Source organism: Gossypium hirsutum, chromosome D11 (genome assembly GCF_007990345.1).
Source record: "Gossypium hirsutum isolate 1008001.06 chromosome D11, Gossypium_hirsutum_v2.1, whole genome shotgun sequence".
Lineage (NCBI taxonomy): Eukaryota > Viridiplantae > Streptophyta > Magnoliopsida > Malvales > Malvaceae > Gossypium > Gossypium hirsutum.
Window position 1 is genome coordinate 38,717,108 of NC_053447.1, and position 20,902 is coordinate 38,738,009.

General features: G+C 32.4%; 2 long non-coding RNA genes across 5 annotated transcripts; one reads left to right on the plus strand and one right to left on the minus strand.

Annotated features, from left to right (window-relative positions):
- The first annotated feature begins 10,304 nt into the window (after positions 1-10,304).
- On the plus strand, positions 10,305-20,679 carry LOC121223310 (uncharacterized). Of its 4 annotated transcripts, none has more exons than XR_005920592.1 (5): positions 10,305-11,048; positions 11,308-11,366; positions 14,946-14,988; positions 15,087-15,172; positions 20,413-20,679. It is a non-coding gene; the product is annotated as an uncharacterized lncRNA (long non-coding RNA). The 4 variants fall into 4 exon arrangements; XR_005920593.1 differs by having other exon boundaries at positions 10,307-10,862; XR_005920595.1 differs by lacking the exon at positions 14,946-14,988 and having other exon boundaries at positions 10,309-11,048.
- On the minus strand, positions 12,728-14,976 carry LOC107911479 (uncharacterized). Its single transcript, XR_001687897.2, has 2 exons — positions 14,444-14,976; positions 12,728-13,062 (listed from the first exon to the last, which is right to left on the minus strand). It is a non-coding gene; the product is annotated as an uncharacterized lncRNA (long non-coding RNA).
- Positions 20,680-20,902: the final 223 nt, after the last annotated feature.

Genomic DNA, 20,902 nt, shown 5'->3' on the forward strand with positions numbered 1-20,902 from the left:
TTAGAATAACCTAGTTAAGTCATTAACCAATTTTAACCAACGAATATCACTTGTTTATTCTTTGCATTTAACCAAGATAAATACTAGTACTTTGCTTTAGCAGAACCTACACAGTATTGATCAAGGCCTTAAAGAGGGAAAAATTGGAAGGTTATATTGACTTAATAGTTTAATAGAGAGATTTTGTTAAGGTTATTCCATCTCACCAATTATGGTTTACCTTAGTCCATTTAGCTATTTAGTTGATCTCATCAATTAATGTGGTTCATTATTATCAAATTTTAACATATTTAAAATTTGACATGCTTTAGACATCCATAGCATCTCATACATGAATAAATAAAGCAATAAATAAATGCAATAGTTATATCCCATAAACTAAGGTGGTGAACCCAAGCCAATGGGAGAACCAAAAGGAAACCTAAAGGTGTAAGTCATTTCACAAGCTATCGATCCACACTAGTTGGCCCATCTTCCTTCTTGTCTAGCCCACAACAACTCTTGCAAATTACAATATGCAGAAACTCGTTTTACATACGAGGGTGTAAGATGAGAAGAGAAATACAAGAGAATAACAGTAAGGCACGACACGCAGGCCGTATTTATAAAATTACAACATTTTATCAAATAGGTCATTGGGCTATAACTATGCATTTCAAACACCGTGCATGTCAATAATAGCATACATAATACAACGTCTCGTTAAGGTAAATTATAACATATTCTTTCAACTTTTATGGCCACCAAATTTAAAGAAGATGGGGTCTGAGGCGGTCGGAGGAAGCAGAGCCCCCACGGTACGAACCGCATACCTCATTCAAATGAAACCTCACGATTTGATAACTTTTATCAATAAAATCGTGTTTTCGGGATTTTAGTCCTTGAGGTTTCATGCCAGAACAACCCTTGTTCCACTAACTAGTTAACTCTTACTGGAAACTGTAAGCACTACCGTCGCACTATTACAGATTTGTTAACACTTAACAGTAATAACATTAAACCGAATAGGACATAACACCATGATTAACATTTAATCCATTGTCAAAAGGAACGGTTATCAGGTTACTCTTAAACGATTCCAATAGTTGGAAACCTAATAAAAATTGAAGCATACATCTCATACAAATTGCATCACCTAAGTATTTAAACCCGAGTACGTATCACACAAGTGGCTCTGATACCACTGTTAGAACGCCGGCACCCCTACGACGCAGTAGAAAATTAAAACATTCGACGATCCTAACCATGGATCCATGTGTGAGGAACGAATCGGGGTGAAATAAATGTTTCGAAATTACCGAATCTTTATTCTGAGTAGTCAGCAATGCCTCAGCAACAAGTAATTTGATCTACTATCAAAACAAGCCTCAATATATCATGACTTCGGCCTCTACGTAATCCACCCAGTTGACAATGAACGGAAGGACTCCCCAAAACTATTATGGAAAAAAAACTTTGCTTTGACGGCTGCTAGACCCCAAACAAAGAAAAAATGAGATTTCTATATCTATTTTTAGGGTTTCTAGAAATTAAATAAATATAACTATGTTTTAAACCGAAAATTATAATTACATTAATTATAATAATAATTTTGGTAAACTATATATTTATTTGAATTTATATACTAACCAAATTCAGGTTCTCATTATGCGTACAACAACCTTGTACATAATGTGTTTGATATTTGATTATCCAATTAAATTAATTCTATAATTAATTTAATTCAAGCGACAACCAAACACAATACCAACTATGTTTTATTCCGTTCATTTCAACTATAGGGTGTGACCTTGTAGGTTCTTGTAACGTTAGCAGTAATACTAGAACGATTCCAATGTTACAAACAATGAGTAGCACCTAGCAATGCATCATTGCTACCTTAGTCACACGAAATCATGATTCGACATAATCTTCTTATGATTAACCTTTCATGCAATAATCCTTAAGTCCTTTATCTCTGGATTGGACACAAGTCATGGAATAGTCACACTTGCATAGTCCATTCCATGTTCCTTGATATCTTAAGTAGACTATGATATACAAATAAGTATGACATCTCATATAAGCTTATTTGAGCATGGCCATGCATTTCTAGTCTCACTCAATCAAGTGGTCTAAGATATTACTCCCATTATGTAGGAGGGACTTATCCTATATCGATCAACCATATCCCTCTACATAGATCGTGGTATATCCAACATCAGAATTTATAGAAAAACCAGTTACGGTGTACGTTTGACTATATCAAAATATGCAACTCACGATGTTGGGATTATGATGATCTCAAGTCTGAGAATCATATACATATTAATCACTATGAGTAATGTTGTGACAATTACATAATAATCCAAGAAACATACTCATATTTGGTCAATCTAATATGTTGTTCTCTAACACACATATTCATGCATCGATTTTGACATTCCATATCAATGACAACTCTTTATCATCAATCAACTACATTTTAGTCTTAATGCATTATTGTTGTCCTATCCAACAATAATACTTGACTAAGGACTTTTTAAGAATAATCATATTACTCTTAGGACATTATTATAAAATAGTTTATTTGTACACACAGAAAAGAAACTGAAATAATAATGGTAACACCTTATATTAATAAACATGATAAATCAAGTATGTTATTATAATCAATTATGTGGAAGAAATATGGAGAAATGGGTTGGTTTTGAAGGTACAATGGAAGAAAAAAAAGAATGGGAGGAGCAAGGAGGAGGTGCGATAAAAGAGTGGAGGAGAGGAAAATGAAAAAGAAAATAAAATGTATCAAGTGTCTAGGTGCATTAGACGGCATAGGCTAGTCAAGGGAGGAAAATGGCAAGTTTGGGAGACAAGGGAGAAAATAGTGGATTATGGGGGAACAAATGGAGTGTTTTAGGTAAGTAAAATGACAATGTTGACTACTCAAAAGGGAAAAAAGCTTCTCTACATGGCAGTAAAGGGTGGACGGCTAAGGGGTGTTGGCCAAGTGGTTTTATGTCCAAAAAAATAAGAAAAGATGAGAGAGTGGAGGCTTGATCATGGAATCTTTAAGCAACTAATTGCACACTTAACCACTAGGCCATTTTAATTACTTAACATACACTAACAAATTTAAATAAAAATAATATGGGGTGTGACACAAAAACCATTAAGCACAGTATACAAAGGATATTAATTCAATTCGTGAATAATTTTATTAAATCAATCTGTTCATAAAATACAAATGTACATAGATAAAAATGTTACACTTAGGGCACAAGATCCAATAATCTCCTACTTTTCATAATGAAGTAGATAAGTCAGGTTTCATATTCCCATACCATTCATATGTTTCCCCAAAACTCTTTAGCTAGCATAGTATTGGTAAACAAATCTATAGGGTTTGTTCTCAGATGTGATCTTTGACTACATCCATTATTCCGTCAATCACTTCCATCTCCCTTATGGTACTTTATGTTTTTGTCCTCATATGATTTCTTTGGTGCTTAGCTATATCCAAATTGTTATAATGTCATAGCTTTTCCCAAGCCTCATATTCGACCCTCCATAGTGAAGTTAGCAATGCAACCCTGCTTGACACCTATTCACACTATGGACTCGTCGCATAGGACAAATATAAATCTTGATTTCAATTTTCTTGAATCTCGACATGTTCAAAAGTTAGAATCAATATATTTGATAGAAGTAAGTGTTAGAGTATGCCCAAAGATCAATCATAAGATGGTTGTAATAACATACTTGATTTATCATGTTTATTAATATAAGGCGTTACCATTATTATTTCATCTTTTCTGTGTGTATAAATAAACTGTTTTATAATAATGTCCTAAGAATAATATGAATATTCTTAAAAGGTCCTTAGTCAAGTATTAATGTTGGATAGGACGACAATAATGCATTAAGACTAACATGTAGTTGATTGATGATAAAGAGTTGTCATTGATATGGAATGTCAAAATTGATGCATGAATATGTGTGTTAGAGAACAACATATTGGACTGACCCGTTATGAGTATGTTTCTTAGATTATCATGTAATTGTCACAACATTACTCATAGTGATTAATATGTATATGATCCTCAAACCTGAGATCATCATAATCCCAACATCGTGAGTTGTATATTTTGGTACAGTCAAATGTACACTGTAACTGGTTGTTCTATAAAGGCTGATGTTGGATATACCATGATCTATGTAGAGGGATATGGTTGATCGAGATAGGATAAGCCCCTCCTACATAATAGGAGTAATATCTTAGGCCACTTGATTGAGTGATACTAGAAATGCATGGCCATGCTCAAATAAGTTGATATGAGATGTCATACTTATTTGTATATGGTAGTCTGCTTAAGATATCAAGGGACACGGAATGGACTATGCAAGTGTGACTATTCCATGACTTGTGTCCAATCCAGAGATAAAGGACTTAAGGATTATAGCATAAAAGGTTAATCATAAAAAGGTTATGTCGAATCATGATTTCTTGTGACTTAGGTAGCAATGATGCATTGTTAGATGCCACTCATTGTTTGTAACATTGGAATCGTTCTAGTATTACTGCTAACGTTACAAAAACCTACAGGGTCACACCCTATAGTTGAAATGAACGGAATAAAACATAGTTGGTATTGTGTTTGGTTGTCGCATGAATTAAATTAATTATAGAATTAATTTAATTGGGTAATCAAATATCGAACACATTATGTACAAGGTTGTTGTACGCATGATGAGAACATAAATTTGGTTAGTATATAAATTCAAATAAATATATGGTTTACCAAAATTATATTATAATTAATGTAACTATAATTTTTGGTTTAAAATATTATTATATTTATTTAATTTTTAGAAACCCTATAAAAAAGATATATAAGAATCCCGTTTTTTCTTTGCTTGGGGTCTAGCACCCGTCAAAGAAAATTCTTTTCAAAACTGTTTTAACGGATTCCTTCCGTTCATAATCAACTGGGTGGATTATGTAGAGGCCGGGGTTACGATAGATTGCGGCTTGGTTCGATAGTAAATCAGACTACTCGTTGCTGAGGCGTTGTTGTCTACTCAGAATAAACATTCGGTAATTTCGTAACCTTTATCACCCCGATTCGTTCCTCACACATGGATCCGTGGTTAGGATCATCAAATTTTTAATTTTTCCCGCTGCTCCGTAGGGGTGCCGGCGATCCAACAGTAAGATCTCTTCTGGAATACACAGGCATATAATCTCTCATTCTCCATAAATACTTGAGTACATGATTAATTGCTTGCCAGTGTATTGGACAACGATTCGCTGAATATCAACTCACCATCGAGAAACAGGTTATCTTGTCACGATGTCTCCTGTTTGAGGTCACCATATTAGTCTTTTTTTAATTTTGAAAACATAGAGTTCAGTCTTTAAGGTGGGAAATTTGGTTATTGTCTTCAAAGTTGCGACACTAAACCTGGAAGTCGTGACACCAGCCTGAGAAGTTTCAAAAATGTTGTAGTTTAGTCCTTAATCAATCTCGAGATGGTGTTGGGATTTCGTAAACTCGTATATGACCCAAAACTTATTAAATATTGTGTTTTATGCATGTAAGACCTATATATTAATGATAAATGATGGAATTTGTATATAGTGGATAATATTAGCTTTGACAACGAATGTTGCATCCTATAGGTCTGACCCAACAATCGGGTTGAGTATGAGGTGTTACATACAATGTGGTCGGCCAACTATCATACGATTACAATATAATTCTTTCTTTTTAGAAATCTGCTAAGTGAAGTCCACATGACAATCCTACTATGGGGTAGTTAAATTGTCATGTCATCACAAGAGACTATTGATGGAGACTGTAGGTCTTGTTTAGGGACATTTAAGGTTTTTATGCCCAGTTTCAATCATAAATGACTAATAAATGCTTGACAAGTACATGTGGCATTCTTTTCTTAAACTATATGTCATGCTTATCACACATATGCATGAACATACTTTTGTAGTCAATTTAAATATCATCATGCTACCATATAAAAGCATAAAATTAAATGACTCTAACCAACCAAAGTTTCTATGATTTAATCCAAAAAAAAATTACAATGTTACCTCAAAACCTACTCTGGGTATTCTTGTTGAATGCTAAATATCCTAATTTTTGAGGTTTTTACCCAAACCACAAATGACTTGAAAAACACCAATGGGATCTATTGTCGAACTACTAGCGCCACCATGGGCTTCCACTATCGTTATAATTGACGTCATTGTCGTCGTCAGGTCACTGTTGGATTGCCACTAGGCCGTCAATGACCACTATTGGCCACCACCGTTGAACCACGGACAACCTCCGCCATTGGACCACTATCCATCTTTTGCCAGTTGGCTGGATTGGGTTTGCATCTTCTCGATCAGTCTTGGATGCATCTCGATTCTCCGTGATTCATCAGGGAAAATTGATTACATAATACTTTTGTTCGTTTCTAGCTCACATGAATTATTCTAAAGATAAACAAATTAAATAATCCCTATATGGAGATGATAGTTCACAATCTATTTACATATATCAGAAAAATTAATAATAATTACAACCAAATTTTTAGGACTCGCAAATTTGGAAAAAATTCTTTGTCATGTAAATAATAAAATAATAAAAATACATTCATTCACATACATAACCCACAACATGTTAATAATTATAAGAATGTCACATCTTATCAAAGAATTAACAAAACATGAAGAAGAGAGAAAATTTTGGTATTGATTCATACTATAAACTTAGCATAACTTTGCTCTGATACTAATTTGTTGAAAAAATTCGATTCAAAAATGATTTTCTTGCACAGCGAAAAATAAAAAAATTTAAAATTGACCCGATTTGTGATATTTATAACAATAAACATTTCCCCAAAATAATGCACAGGGGAACCATAAATGTTTACTATCAAATACTAATTCAATCATTCATCATAAAGACAAATGACCCATGGCTACGTTTACTTTTAATCTATTATGTATTGCCAATGAAAGGATATCATTTACCCATGTCTTGGGCTATGAATTCCACTATTGTGAATGATGCTACATACTGCAGATGTCATATACCCAACGCACTAGTTTTCAGTTCTTTAACTATCCGAACTTATATTTTTACTTACTTCAATGTATATGAGTCATACATACATAGTCCATCATCCACTCAGGATTAAGGTATGCTACACTATGAACGTTACAAGTGAATAAATCCATGAACAAATTCAAGATCTATTCTACTTGGGTCATTTCCGATGTACTATCAGTCTAGTTAGTTATATTTATGTCTCTATCTTCTGGGATTCTTCCGCTTCGATGTTCAAGACAAAGCATCTCCTCAATTGGACTTGATAGACGACATATTAGTCTTTCAATCGATTTGCTTATTTCCGATTAGACTAAAAAATGATAGATATATGTGATCAAAACAATTTATACATTTTTTAGTCAAATTTACTTTCATGTAAATAATTATTTTAATGAACTAGCTAGAGTAATCCATGTTTAAGTTTTCAAGAAGGTGATGGAAATCTTTTGAAAAAGCAATTCGAGTGCTTAAACATCCAATCCCAGATGTCTGATTTCTTAGTTCACGGGACAATATTAAAATCTATAATGCCATTTATCGAAGCAATCTAGTTAAAAATTATTTTAAAATTTATACATTCATTTCATTATTTTTACTTAAATAAAGAAATTATTGTTTAATTACAATTTTTAAGTATTATCTTAAGTAATGTCACTAAGCACTGATTAACAATTTTCAACCTCATAAATTGTTTTTAAATACAATATGTATATGACGTCATTGTTATCTTATAAAAGTTAAATTGTTTTGGCCAATTGGAGATTATCTAAGTAGACACATTTGTGGTTGAACAAGCCTCCGATGAGACACCCTACCCCACATGATAGCTACCTTTCTCACCAAACAAGTGATAGCAGCACCCACTTTTTCTCCAAACTTAATTAATTAGTTTAATGGAATATGATGGTGATATATAAGCAAGTATGGCTATTGAACTCGGCTTCTTCTAACTCCAAATCCCCTTCACTATTGTCAGCCATCCACTCTCGTGGCAATTTGGAAATAAAAAAGATTTTATTTATGGGTAAATTTTATTATTAGTCAATCAATTGTGAATTTTTTAGTAATTCAACTATAAAAGGTTATAAAATAGTCATCCAACTGTAAAAAGTTATAAAATTGTCACTTAATTATTCAGTTCTGTCTTTTTTATCACCTAACTATCTTGATTATTTTAGTGTTTCTATTTTTATGTTAGAAAGTTAGTGAAAAAAAAAACAAAATTGAATTATTGAATGACCATATTGTAACATTTCATAACTAAATAAAAAAAACCATAATTTGTAATTTTATGTTACTTTTGGACTTCGTATTACTATTCTGTTTTAGGATATACGCAAACAGAACCACATACTGCTTTTAAATACAAGACCTAATATGTATATGCATGGCCAATAGCAAAAGGACTGTGTCATTAAAATAATGATATCTCAAGCTAGATTCCCTTTAAATTATCATGGAATCTTGACATGTATATCGAATCACAATGCCCAATTGGAAAAAAGTTTATCGTGTCGATTACCCATAATGGGTTCCATTCATCCTCATGTAATATGTCAATTTTTTTCATTTTAGGTTTTCAGCAAGAGAATGTTGTGGAACTAATACACATATAATTAATATACGTCTGCTGTTCAATCACAATACATTTTCACAGCTTCTAAGGATGTTGTTTTCACGACTGGATTGTTTTCGGTCTGGCTACAAAATTGCACGCCCAGAATAGTGTGATCGCCTTCTAAATATGTCCTATGTGAATGCGGCAGTACTTTGACAACAATAATTACAGAAGATGCAATCAATTGATCTGTAATTTTTTGCTTGCTGTTAACGTTTTATTTTGTGATTTGAGGTCATTAATTAACTGTATTTATGTTCTCAGGCGTAATATTTTAGTTTACTTATTGATATTTTCTTATTGACTGTATTAATAATACTATTTTGTTGAAAAAAAGTAATTACAAGAGATTAGAATATTATTAATTCTTCTGTAGCTAAAGGGTGTGCTTGGATGGAGATTTTTAAAATTTTGAAATATTTAGACTGCTAGAATTTTAAAATGTATTATTTTGAAATGTTAGTATTTGGGATTATTTCGTTTGGATAAATAATTCTATAAGAAAAATTTAGGGTAATGAAATTTAATAAATTAAAAATAATGATATTAAAAATAAAAAATATAGAAAATAATTGGATTTATAAAAAATATAAATATATTTAATAATATAAATTATAAAAAAAATATTGAAATAACAACTACATTCTAAATTAGTTAATGCTTTTTTTTTTACTGTGAAATCACATGTATTAAATGAAATAATTTAAATAACCATCTCTTTAGTTGTAAATTTAATAGGGATTTTGAGTTACTCAAAAACCCCTTTTGAAATTTCTCAAATTTTTAAAATTTTTCTATTGTGTTTATCAAAAAAATTAAATTTATTTTTGAAATTTTAAAAACTTTAATAAAATTGAAAGTCCACCAAATCCCTCACCTAAACACACTCTAAATATTTTTCTTTTCAATTATTTTAATTTTAATTTAAAATAAGTTACATTTTCGAAATATGAAAATCCTACTTAATGATTCGAATTAAATTTAACAATTATTATACTTTTTATTGAATGAACTTGTTAGTACAAATTCATGTTGCATTAGATGTTAGCAACAGTACACTCAACATGCCGTGTATTGTTTAATCTTTTATTTCAATAAGAGCAAAAGTAGGTTACTATAAAAAGTATATTAGAAATCTGAGAGTTTAAGTATTGTGGGATTTGCAGTTTCCCTATTTTAAAGGTTTGGTGATCAATAAGACTGGGGATTTGAATCAGTTATCTTAACCCCATTTCTAGGAGATAGATCAATTGACGTTTGATGCTGCATATGATGTTTTTATAAGAATTTGTCATTCACTTATATTTCATACATTGATAAAAGCACTATTCATTTTAGTTTTGAACGAACATTTTATAAGTGCACATCAGACAGCACATTATAATTCATTCAGAGTTGTTTTATAGTGTTAAATTATGGAAGAAAATAAAAGGACAGATATGGAATGAAAAGGGAAACAAAACCATGAAAAATTTTAGAATAAATTTTGGTGCATAATATACAAAATGTTACTGTTGTTGCAGGAGTAAATCATATACCACAAATTCAGCAAGTATTACATCAATAATATTATATCACCTAACCAAATACAAATTGATAGATTAGGTGCATCACGCTTGATTGCTTATAACTGCTCTGTCAAGTTACAAAAAAATTGACATACTACTCTTAGAATATCTAAGAAAAATCTCAAGCATCTAATACTCCTCTTTGAGATTTTTCTTGGAGACTCCAAGCTTTGTCCTTAGAAACTCAAATTTAGGCCTTGACACAACCTTATTCAAAACATCTACAACTTGATCTTTAGGTTTGCAATATATCACACTTATTTCACCAAACCTTTCAGCTTCTCTGATTGCATGAAATTTCACATTAATATGATTAGTTCTTCCATGTTAGACTGGATTTTTGGTGATAGTTTTAGCAGGTTTATTATCCACCCAAATTATAGTAGCTTCATCAGTATTTTGTTCCAAGTTGGCCAAGACCTTTCTGAGTCAAATGACTTGATTAACGGCTACTGCAGTAGAGACATGCTCAACTTCAGTTGATGATTGAGCCACCACATCTTGCATCTTTGAATTCCATGCAAAGGCATCACTCTGCACCATAGTGAATCTGATCAGTAGCTTGCATGAATCTAGATAGTAAGTTTGCAACATACACTATATCTAGCCTAGTAGCGAACAAATATAACAAGTTGCCTATCAAACTTCTGTAAATGGAAGCATCAACCTTTTTGCAATTATCTGACTTAGACAACTTCATTCAAAACCAGCGGAATAGCTACAAGTTTGGGATTTTCCATTTTGAGCTTCTTCAAAACTTTTGAGGTATACTTTCTTTGAGAAATAAAAATACCAGGATCAAATTAGTGAATTTTCATCCCAAAAAAAAAAACGCTATTTCACCCAAATAAGACAATTCAAACATATTTTTAATTCTTTGTTTGAAATGCTCTATAGACACTTCATTATCTCCCGTAACGAGCAGGTCATCAACATATAATGAAACAATGAGTTGTTTTTCATCATCAAGCTTTTTAACATACAATATAACTTCACTTTCACTCCTTATAAAACCTTTTTGCAGCAAATAGGAGCCAATTACTCTATACCAGGCTTATGGAGCATGCTTCAGCCCATAAAGAGGTTTGTAAAGTTTATACACCTTGTTTTCATTTTTTAAAGCTTTAAACCCTTATGGCTATTCAAAAAATATCTCCTCCTTAAAGCAAACCATTTAGGAATGCTAACTTTACATCAAGGTCATAAACTTTCCAGCCTTTCATTGTTGCTAAGGCTTGTAAAAGTCTTATAGTGTCATGCCTTGCCATAGGAGCAAAAGTGTTTGAAAAATAAATTCCTTCTTGTTGAAAATATCCTTTCACCACCAATCTAGCCTTATGTTTCTTCACATAGCCATCTAGATTTAATTTCTTTCTATAGACCCACTTAACACCAATCACCTTGCAATTTTTTGGCCAGTCAACAAGCTGCCAAGTTGAGTTTTTCTCAATTATTGCTACTCTACATTCATCATGCTTAGCAACTTGCTCATAGCTTGTAGGTTCTAATGTAGCCACATTGCACCTAGAATAAACATCATCTAACGATCTAGTGCCCCTAACTGCAGATTTAGTATCACTTTTAGATTCTGAAATCTATTTTTAAGACATAATAATTGGTGTTTGTGCTGCAATTTCATTTTTCTCCCAATTCCACTTGCATGCTTATCACACTTAACATTTCTGCTAACAAACAATTTCTTGGTAGTCACATGGTACAACCTGTAGCCTTTGGAGTTGCTGCTATAACCCAAAAATGTTACAACTTCAACTCTTTTATCAAGCTTCCCTCTCTTTACCAATAGTACAAGAGAAAAACAAACATATCCAAAACTAAGATGTTCAATTGAAGGCTTCACACCATGCCATGCTTCATGAGGAGTGTTTCCAACCAAGGCTCTTGTAGGAGACAAATTCAACAAGTACATTGAAGTGTTCATAGCCTAGGCCCAAAATACTTTTGGAAGATCCTTTTCGAATAGAAAACATCTAGCCATCTCCATGATTATTCTAATTTTCTTTTCACTCACTTCATTTTGTTGAGGAGTGTAGGGAGCAATAAATTACTGCTGAATTCTTATTTGTTGACAGAAACTAGCAAATTAAATTGAGTTGTACTCAGTTTCAATATTAGATCTCAATTTCTTCATTAAACAACCCAATTCAAGTTCAATCAAGCTTTTGAACCTTTGTAATGCCTCAAATACTTCTAATTTTTGTTTGGGAAAATATGCCCAATACATTCTAGTGTAGTCATCCACAAAAAAAAAGAAACTACCTGCTTTCATTTAGAGATGGAGTACTCATAGGTCAGCACACATCTGTGTACACTAGTTGTAGCTTCTCTGTAACACCCCTAGCCCAACCCCTAGGGAGGATCCAAGATTGGCGTGTCACTAACTTAACCTTTCTATCTTTTCTAACTAGACTAAATGAAACCCATGATTTAGCTACAACTTACAATAAATATATATATGTAATGGAATTTAAGGAAAGACATTTAATTATTTGACATATACACATTCGATGCTTTGGAATAAATTACATCAATATATCCATAAGGAAAATTTCAAATTTGTTGTACATAGGGAATTTAACCTTAACCATTTCAAGGTTGATGTCATGATCTATAACTTGTCCCTCATTTTAACACTCTATAACGTGGACTCGACTCATCCTCGTCAATTGTCTTGCTCTATATGCATAACAGCCCCTTTTCACACCGCTTCCTCGGTGTAGTCCTGACGTCGTCCCTCCAGGCGAAAATCCTTAAAGCTCACCTGAAAAAATAATACACCGAGGTAAGTTCAATAGAACTTAGTGAGTGATACACCGATTACCTAAACCTCACTTGTAAGTTGTATAATAGGCCTTGATATCTATCTCACTACTTTTGTTCTTTAATTCTTTTGGTGAATACTTTCTCAATTCCTATTCCCGTTACATATATCCATTGTCATACCTTACTTTTGAGACTATTTCCTTCTCTTTGGTGTCTTTGGACCATTACTTACGATTCTCCGAACACTGAGCTATGACTTCATCGAGCTCTAGGGGAAAACCTATGCAGGGTAATCGATACTTCCTTTTGAGTATGCAATGCCCTTTTCCATTTCTAACTAAATGCGCATTTCTCGCCATCATTCTATACAGATCTTATATACATATCATACATGATCATATCACCATCGATACGCCTCGTATCATTGAGAACATTGTGGTCTATGCCAATTACTTAACATAGAGTATGTTGTAGGGCGTTCTTTTGGGTGTATCATTGAGAGTCCTTTTGGAACACGCCACAGGAACAACCCATTCTGAATATGTCATGATGGCTCTTCCTTGTAGGACCCGTCGTAAAGGCGATTTCTTAATATGTCGGTGCAAAAATAATTCCTTGGTACCTTTCCAAGAGGGATTTTAATCTTTAGTGTCTGCCCTCCATATCATACTTTTTCTTCTACATTAAAAACTTCATGCTCTTCTTTCATGGTTCACCACAAAGGCATTCCCTTTAAATGGTAGTCACAAAGGCTATTTTTCTTTAATGTTTGTCATCAAGGCTTTCTCTTCAAGTTTTGCCATAAAGGTGGATCTTAAGAGTACGTCGCTAAGGTATTTCTTACAAATCGTTGCCTTGATGGCATGTCCTTTCCTGATGTGTTTACTATGATTTTCCTAACTCATACTATGAGAGGTTTACCCATCATCATTCTGGGACACTTAAGAAACCACATAGGGTGATAACCTTCCTTTAATTCTTCTCATATAATTCCATAACCCACCAGTTATGTTATTACACGATATGGTGCCACGACCCATGGACTTGTCCTTTAAGAGATCATGTTTAAAGTCCCAACAGACCCCTTTTGACAACTCCACAGAGACAGACACAGACTCACTTGACTAACTTTTCATGTTCTGACACTAAACCAACATACATCTTATATCATTCATTCCAGATTTGTTCATATAATCGTATTTTTGATTCAGGATTCTTATCACTTGTTTAAGTCGTCAGATCTCATACAAACCATGCACATAAGACTCACCAAATGTTCATACTATGCTCTTCATAATGTCGGTCACACCTATCATACAATTTCTATAGAAATATCTAGCATAAACAACACACATACATGAATTGGTTTAGAGACTCACCTGACAACCATGATCAGCAATTCAGGTTCCAGATCAAACAAGAAACTACAACTGTCACTACTTGGAAGACAAGTAATACCATTAAAACTCAGTCAAGTTATCCTTATCATCTTTTGAGATCCAATGATTTCCTGATACAAAGCATTACTTAATCATCACATTTTTTATACTCATAACAGACTTATCCTTCAAAAATTATTAGAATGGAAGAGAGAAAGGGAAAATCCTCCATTCCACTCTAAATCAAGATATTTTATAGAACCCTTATTCTCTCAGTAGGACCACACACACGTGTCAAAATCCCCCTTTTTATTTATCCTATAAATGATTCACCCTATATTCTCTCAGTAAGACCATACACATGTGTCAAAGTCTTTTTTTAACTATCCTATAATTTATAACTGTAGGGAAAACGTACAGAAGGACCCATCCTTTAATTAATTAATTAATTAATTTATTTATTTCACTCATTTCGTTGGAAATTAACTAGCACAATATCTAGGTAAACTTGATTTACTATCCCGTGACGGTAACCACTATCCAAGGTCCGTTGATATTTTTTCCAAAACCACTTATTCTTTCATATCTTTTTATCCATATAACAACTTTTGTCTGATACTCTACTTTTAATTATACACCCAAGATATACGGAAAAAGCATCAATCGGGCGAGCAGGACTGCGCCAGACAAGTTTCTTGAGGCTACTCGCCAAATTCAAGACTCACCAAGGTAGGGTTTTACATTCTCTGTAGCTCTTGAGCAACTTTTATGTGAGAAAGGAAGCTTTGCTTGCTTTCCAAATTGACATGCATCTCATCAACTTTTTCACAGATAATTGGTGGATTTTTCACAAGTTTATTTGTATGTATATATCTCAAGGTTGAATTATTTATAATCGCCAATTCCTTTATGCCATAAGATAGAATCATCCACTATACTAGCATAAGCATTCAAATAAAATTGTTTCCATTCTTTTGGAAAAATTTTGTTCTTTATTTTGACTATCATCAATTGAAAACCAATAGGGTAAAAAATGAAACATGATATATCATAAAAGTGAAAATAAAAGTTTTTTTTTTCTAAAATTTGTCCTACATTCAACAAGCTTTGCCTTACATCAGGTACAAATAAAACATAAAAAATAAACCTTGTACCCAAAGAAGTTTCGACTTCAATCATTCATTTTCCTTTGACATCTACAAGCTCTCCATTTCCAATCTTCACTTTGGAGAAATAAGACTTGTCCAACTCCTTAAAAAGACTTGCATCATGAGTCATATTATTGGTGTATCCACTATCCACTAGCCATGTTTCTGTTCCACTATTTGCAGCACAACAAGTAGCAATGAAGAGAATTTCTTCTTCTTGTTCGAGCTTTTTAGCAACTTGAGCGTGGCCTTTTTTATTTGCTTTGTTTTTGCAAACCTGCTCCATATGTCTTAGTTTATTACAAGCTCTACATTTTATCCCTGGTCTAAATTAGAAAAACTTTTTAATATGATTTCTTTTCTTGTAATAAGAACAAGGTTAATACCTTGTTCTTTTTTTCTTTCCTAATTATGGTCATCCCCTTCTTTCTTCACTTTGTTTTTCCTTTCACCAGGTTGTTTTTTTAAAAAATGTTGTTGCCATGTTTGTCTTTAAGCTTAGTTTGAAAAGCTCCTTTTGTTGACTCCTCAAGTCTAATAGCCATTCTATGTTCTAAATCTTGAAGAGCATTTACTAATTCTATCAAGTTAAGTTTTAAGGTGTCTTTCAAGTCTTCTAAAGAGGAATTTTTTACTCAAATGTCTTTGGAACACTGGCCAGCACCTTTTCAACTATCCTCTTGTTTGACAACTACTTTTCATGCAACCTAATTTGGTTTACGAGCTTCATAAGCTTTTTCAGAATACTCTTTCATCTGTAGAACCTCGAACCCTCTCTACAAATTTAGCATTTGAATTTTCTTTATTCTGTCACTTCGTTGGAACTCTTCCTTAAGCTTGTCCCATGTTTCCTTTTCAGTTTTACAGGTCATTATCCTTGTGAAAATCTCATCTGTTACAGAAGAGTGAATGGAAGAGAGAGCCTTGTATTCCTTAGCACCCTTTCATTGTGTTGTTTGATTTGAGCAACAATTGGATTTTCTCTCAAGGGATGCACATCTCTACTTGTTTCTACAACATCCCATAGGTCAAAATCCCATCTTCACTGCCCAAATAGGGTAGTTTTCTCTTATAAATACAGAAGGATTTGGGGTTGTAAAGCTACTAGAGGCCATGTCAAGTTTTAAGAATTTTTTGGTGTAGAAGAAGAAGGTTTTTTTCTAGTTTTTTAGCTCACGCACAATCCCTCAATATCAATTTTTAAGAACTGATACCATGTTAAGCTATGGAAGAAAATAACATGAGAGAGTTGAAATGAAAAAGAAAAGAAAACTAAGAAAAATTTTAAAATAAAATAGTCATTGTTCCATTAAGATTTTGGCGCATAATACACAAAAAGCTACTGTTGTTGTAGTAGTTAATCATATCCCACAAATTTAGCAAGTATTACATCAATAAGATTATATCACCTAATCAAATGAAAACAGGCAAATTAGGTGCATCATGCTTGACTTCTTATAACTACTTTGTCAAGCTACAAAAAACAACTGACGTAATACTCTTAGAATATCTAAGAAAAATCTCAGGTATCTAATATATAGCTTTTAATAGTAAAGGTTGAGGATCATTAAGTTTGGCTGAGACAAAATTAGAGCATGTACTATGACATAATAGTGGAGTTAACTCTAGATAATGCCCTACATACATTGTCTTAAAATCGACCTGCCTAAACAATTATGATATTCTTGCTTTATTCATTATGTTTCATTTTATTCCTTATTACAAAAAAAAAAACCTACAACAAAATTGCAACCACACTTTCCTCTTTTGGCATGACATCCTACCACTTAAAGTAATTGATATGATCATGTGTTTTGTTATTAGAAATGGAATCCATGAAAGAAGGAAACTCAACTTCATTCTGCCTTTATTAGAGGATTCCAACTTTGCTTACAAAAACATTTGGATGAGACTGTTCATTAAATCCATTGATGAAAAGGCATAAAGGATTATCCTTACTGGTTAGGAGCCATTATCATACTAAAAATACATATTAGACATGATCTATAAAATTGGAGGCGTTGAAGGGCTATAGATTAAATAAATACAACAAATTAAAACTTTTAAGCTTTAAATGATATTTTCAATAGTGTTAATTCTTAAAAATTTAAACGCATCTCTAAATGTGTATTTGCTAGAGAAGCTTAGAGGATTCTCACAACAACTCAGGATGGAACACAATGAGTGGAATCATCAAAATTATTTATACTTACAATTCGATTTGAATGCCTAATAATGTTTGAAAATAAATTATCAGATGAAATCTATGTTAATTATTTGATATTAGTAATAGGCTTTTTCTTTTTGTGAGGAATATTATGAGGGGTAATTGGTTTAAAAGGTACATTAAATTCACAACAATAAAAGAGGAAAAAGACATCAACACGATGAAAGTGTAACACCCTAAAATTGGGCCTAAGAGTTTTAGGGGTATAGGAATTTTAGCTCTATAGTGCTCGAAAGACCTAGTAGCATGGTGAACTGGAAAAATAATCGAAAATGGCTTTTTGATTGTTAAATAAATTTTTGAAAATAATGTTCCAAAGGCTTTCAATTTTGAATTAGAGACTAATTTATAAAAGGGTCAAAATTCTGTGTGTTTATCAAGCAAATAAACCAAAATTTAAAATTCAGCCTATATCTCCCCCATCTAGATTATTTTCAAGTTAACTTCTCCCTTTTATTTGCTCTTGCTCTCTTATGCTCTCCAAACTCCTCCCATACAATTTTCTTTGTCAAACCTCAATTCCTTTTATTCCTATCACTTTCCAAATACTTGAACCTCCATAAAATCCAAGAAAAACACCCAAAAACACCATAGATTCCTCCATTGTGAAGCTTGTAGGCTTTTTGGGTTTTCGATCAAACACTCAATTTTTCATTAACTAAGTTAACAATTCAATTCTTAATTAGTTTTAAATTATATCTGGTCTTTTAAACGAAACTTTTAGCCATTAAATCCTATGTTTTAAATAAAAGTAAAAAATTGGGTCATTAATGGTGGATTTTGGGATTTTGGGTAAAAACGTGGTTTCAAAGCATTTTTCAACTTGCTTTAACATGATTAGAAGGTTTCTAAACTTACTTTAAAGTTTAGTTAAGGATTTCTAAGGATTTAATGAATTTTCGCGAAAATAGTCATAAACATGTCAAAAAATTTGATACCATGAATTGAGTAGTTTTGTGTAATTTAAAGGTTGAGAATTAGTCGTAGGTGAATAATAAGATGAACATAATTGGTTTTAGGCAAAAGGAGTAAGTATAGAGGAAGAAATTTGAGTTTCAAGTTTGTTAGTCGAAATTTCAGTTTTATGATTGTGTATATTGTGTGGTTATTATTTGTAAAACATCAGAATTGTTGAAACCTTCTTCGAGCAAGGCTAAAGGCAAGAAAAAGTTAATTTAAGCTTTTAGCTTTTCGGTGAAAGCGTAATTAGTGAGTGTTCAAAATTGCTGCTAGTAGAAACGATTCATAGTGTTAATTGGGAGCTTAGGAATAGCCTAAATCCCTATCCTAAGTTTTGAGTGTAAGCTTTCTATTTCACTTGTTTTATTTTTTGGTAAATTATATGATTTTGAGAATATTTATGGATTGATTATTAAGATGTGATATTGTGATATGAGACATGTGTGATGACTATTGTGAATTTTATTGTATTGTGTTGTGGGAATATTAAATATGTTGAACAATAGTGATGATGTTGTGCTAGCATTATAAATGTCTAATGAAAGTGTGCAAAAATAGGTAAGTACGTATGTGTTGAATTATGGAAAGTAATGCTAATGTAATAGGTTATTTATGTTATAAATTGATTTTAATGCACTCATATGTGGTTGGATACATGATGGATCAATGAGCATTATTGTGGCACTTTAAGTGCAATTAAATGTAAATTTGATAAGCATGCATTGTGTGTAAGTTTGTGATGTGAATTGATGAATATGAATAGAGATATGTGCATTAAATCAGTAATTAAAATTGCGTAATTATGGGTATTTTGGCCTTAAGACCTTATGAGACCGTTGGATATAGTTGACATGCCATGGGATTGTAAGTACTTACCTATATGTGTTTTGTGATTTGGTCGTTGAGGCCCTAGGACATGTTGGAGAGATAAGGGAATGTGAGCTAATCTCTATTCAACGAGACAGGTATAGTGTGTTGGAGAGTGTTAGCTTTATGCTTTATTTTTGGGATATGTTCGACTCTATGAGCCATTTGGTGTGTTGGAGATCCGTGTATCCGATGTGTAGTGGTAGAGCCCACTTTCTCAAGTGTCAAGATATATTAAAATATATATATGTGTAATTTGATGTATGCCGAAATGAGTATATGGTTGCTATGGAAATTATCATTTAAATGTGATCTTATTTATTGTGGTAATACGATGTAAGATGGATGCTTAAACATGTGAATAATATGCTAAATGAGTTGATTTAAGTTTCATGAAAATTTTAGGAAGTTCTCACAATAAATTGCATATGTAATTGTGGTTTGGATCGTTTCCATTTAACTTGTGAATACATGTGAATATATCAGATAGACTTGTGGGTTATTAAAGCATGTATACACCATTTAGCTTTGATGAATTATTGTTAAATGAATTATATATAAGTGAGTTAAGTGCAATTGCATGTAGGAGTATATGTTGGTTTTATGACTTAATGAAACATGAATATGTTATTTTGACTTGAATAGAATATGGTTGTGAACGTCGTCTAGTATACTCTTGTTTAACCTTTGATATTGTGTGTACATTATGGTTATTCTGAGCATTCACTGAGCTGTTTAAGCTCACCACTCCTTTTTAACCATTGCAGATAAGTAGTTCCGGTGTGAGCGGTGTGGTCTTGAGGGGTGAACCAAGCCAGATACTTTAGTTGCTATTAGAAGGTGTTATTTGATTATTTTTGTTTTGGGAATAAAAGGCAATGTGATTGATGTTATGTTGGCTTTGCTATGATTTTTAGTTTTTGCATGCCTATTATACTTGGAAATTGTGGACTTGAAATATGATTTTGAGACTGAGATTTGAGACATTTTGGTGCTAAATTTATATAGTATCTAATGCATGATATTTTGAACTAGTTTAGAATGACCTATGTGATAATATACGTTGTGTTTTTAAGGTCTGAAATAGATGTATCGACATCGAGTTTTAAAAACCATACGTCTACAATTTTTGAAGTGCAGGAAGTCAATTTCGCTAGTTGGTATCGATATTTTGCCACGAGTATCGAAAATCGGGGTAAAATTATCGATAATTTTTTAGTGGTACTAATATTTTTCGAAAGTTGGGTTTTTAAGACG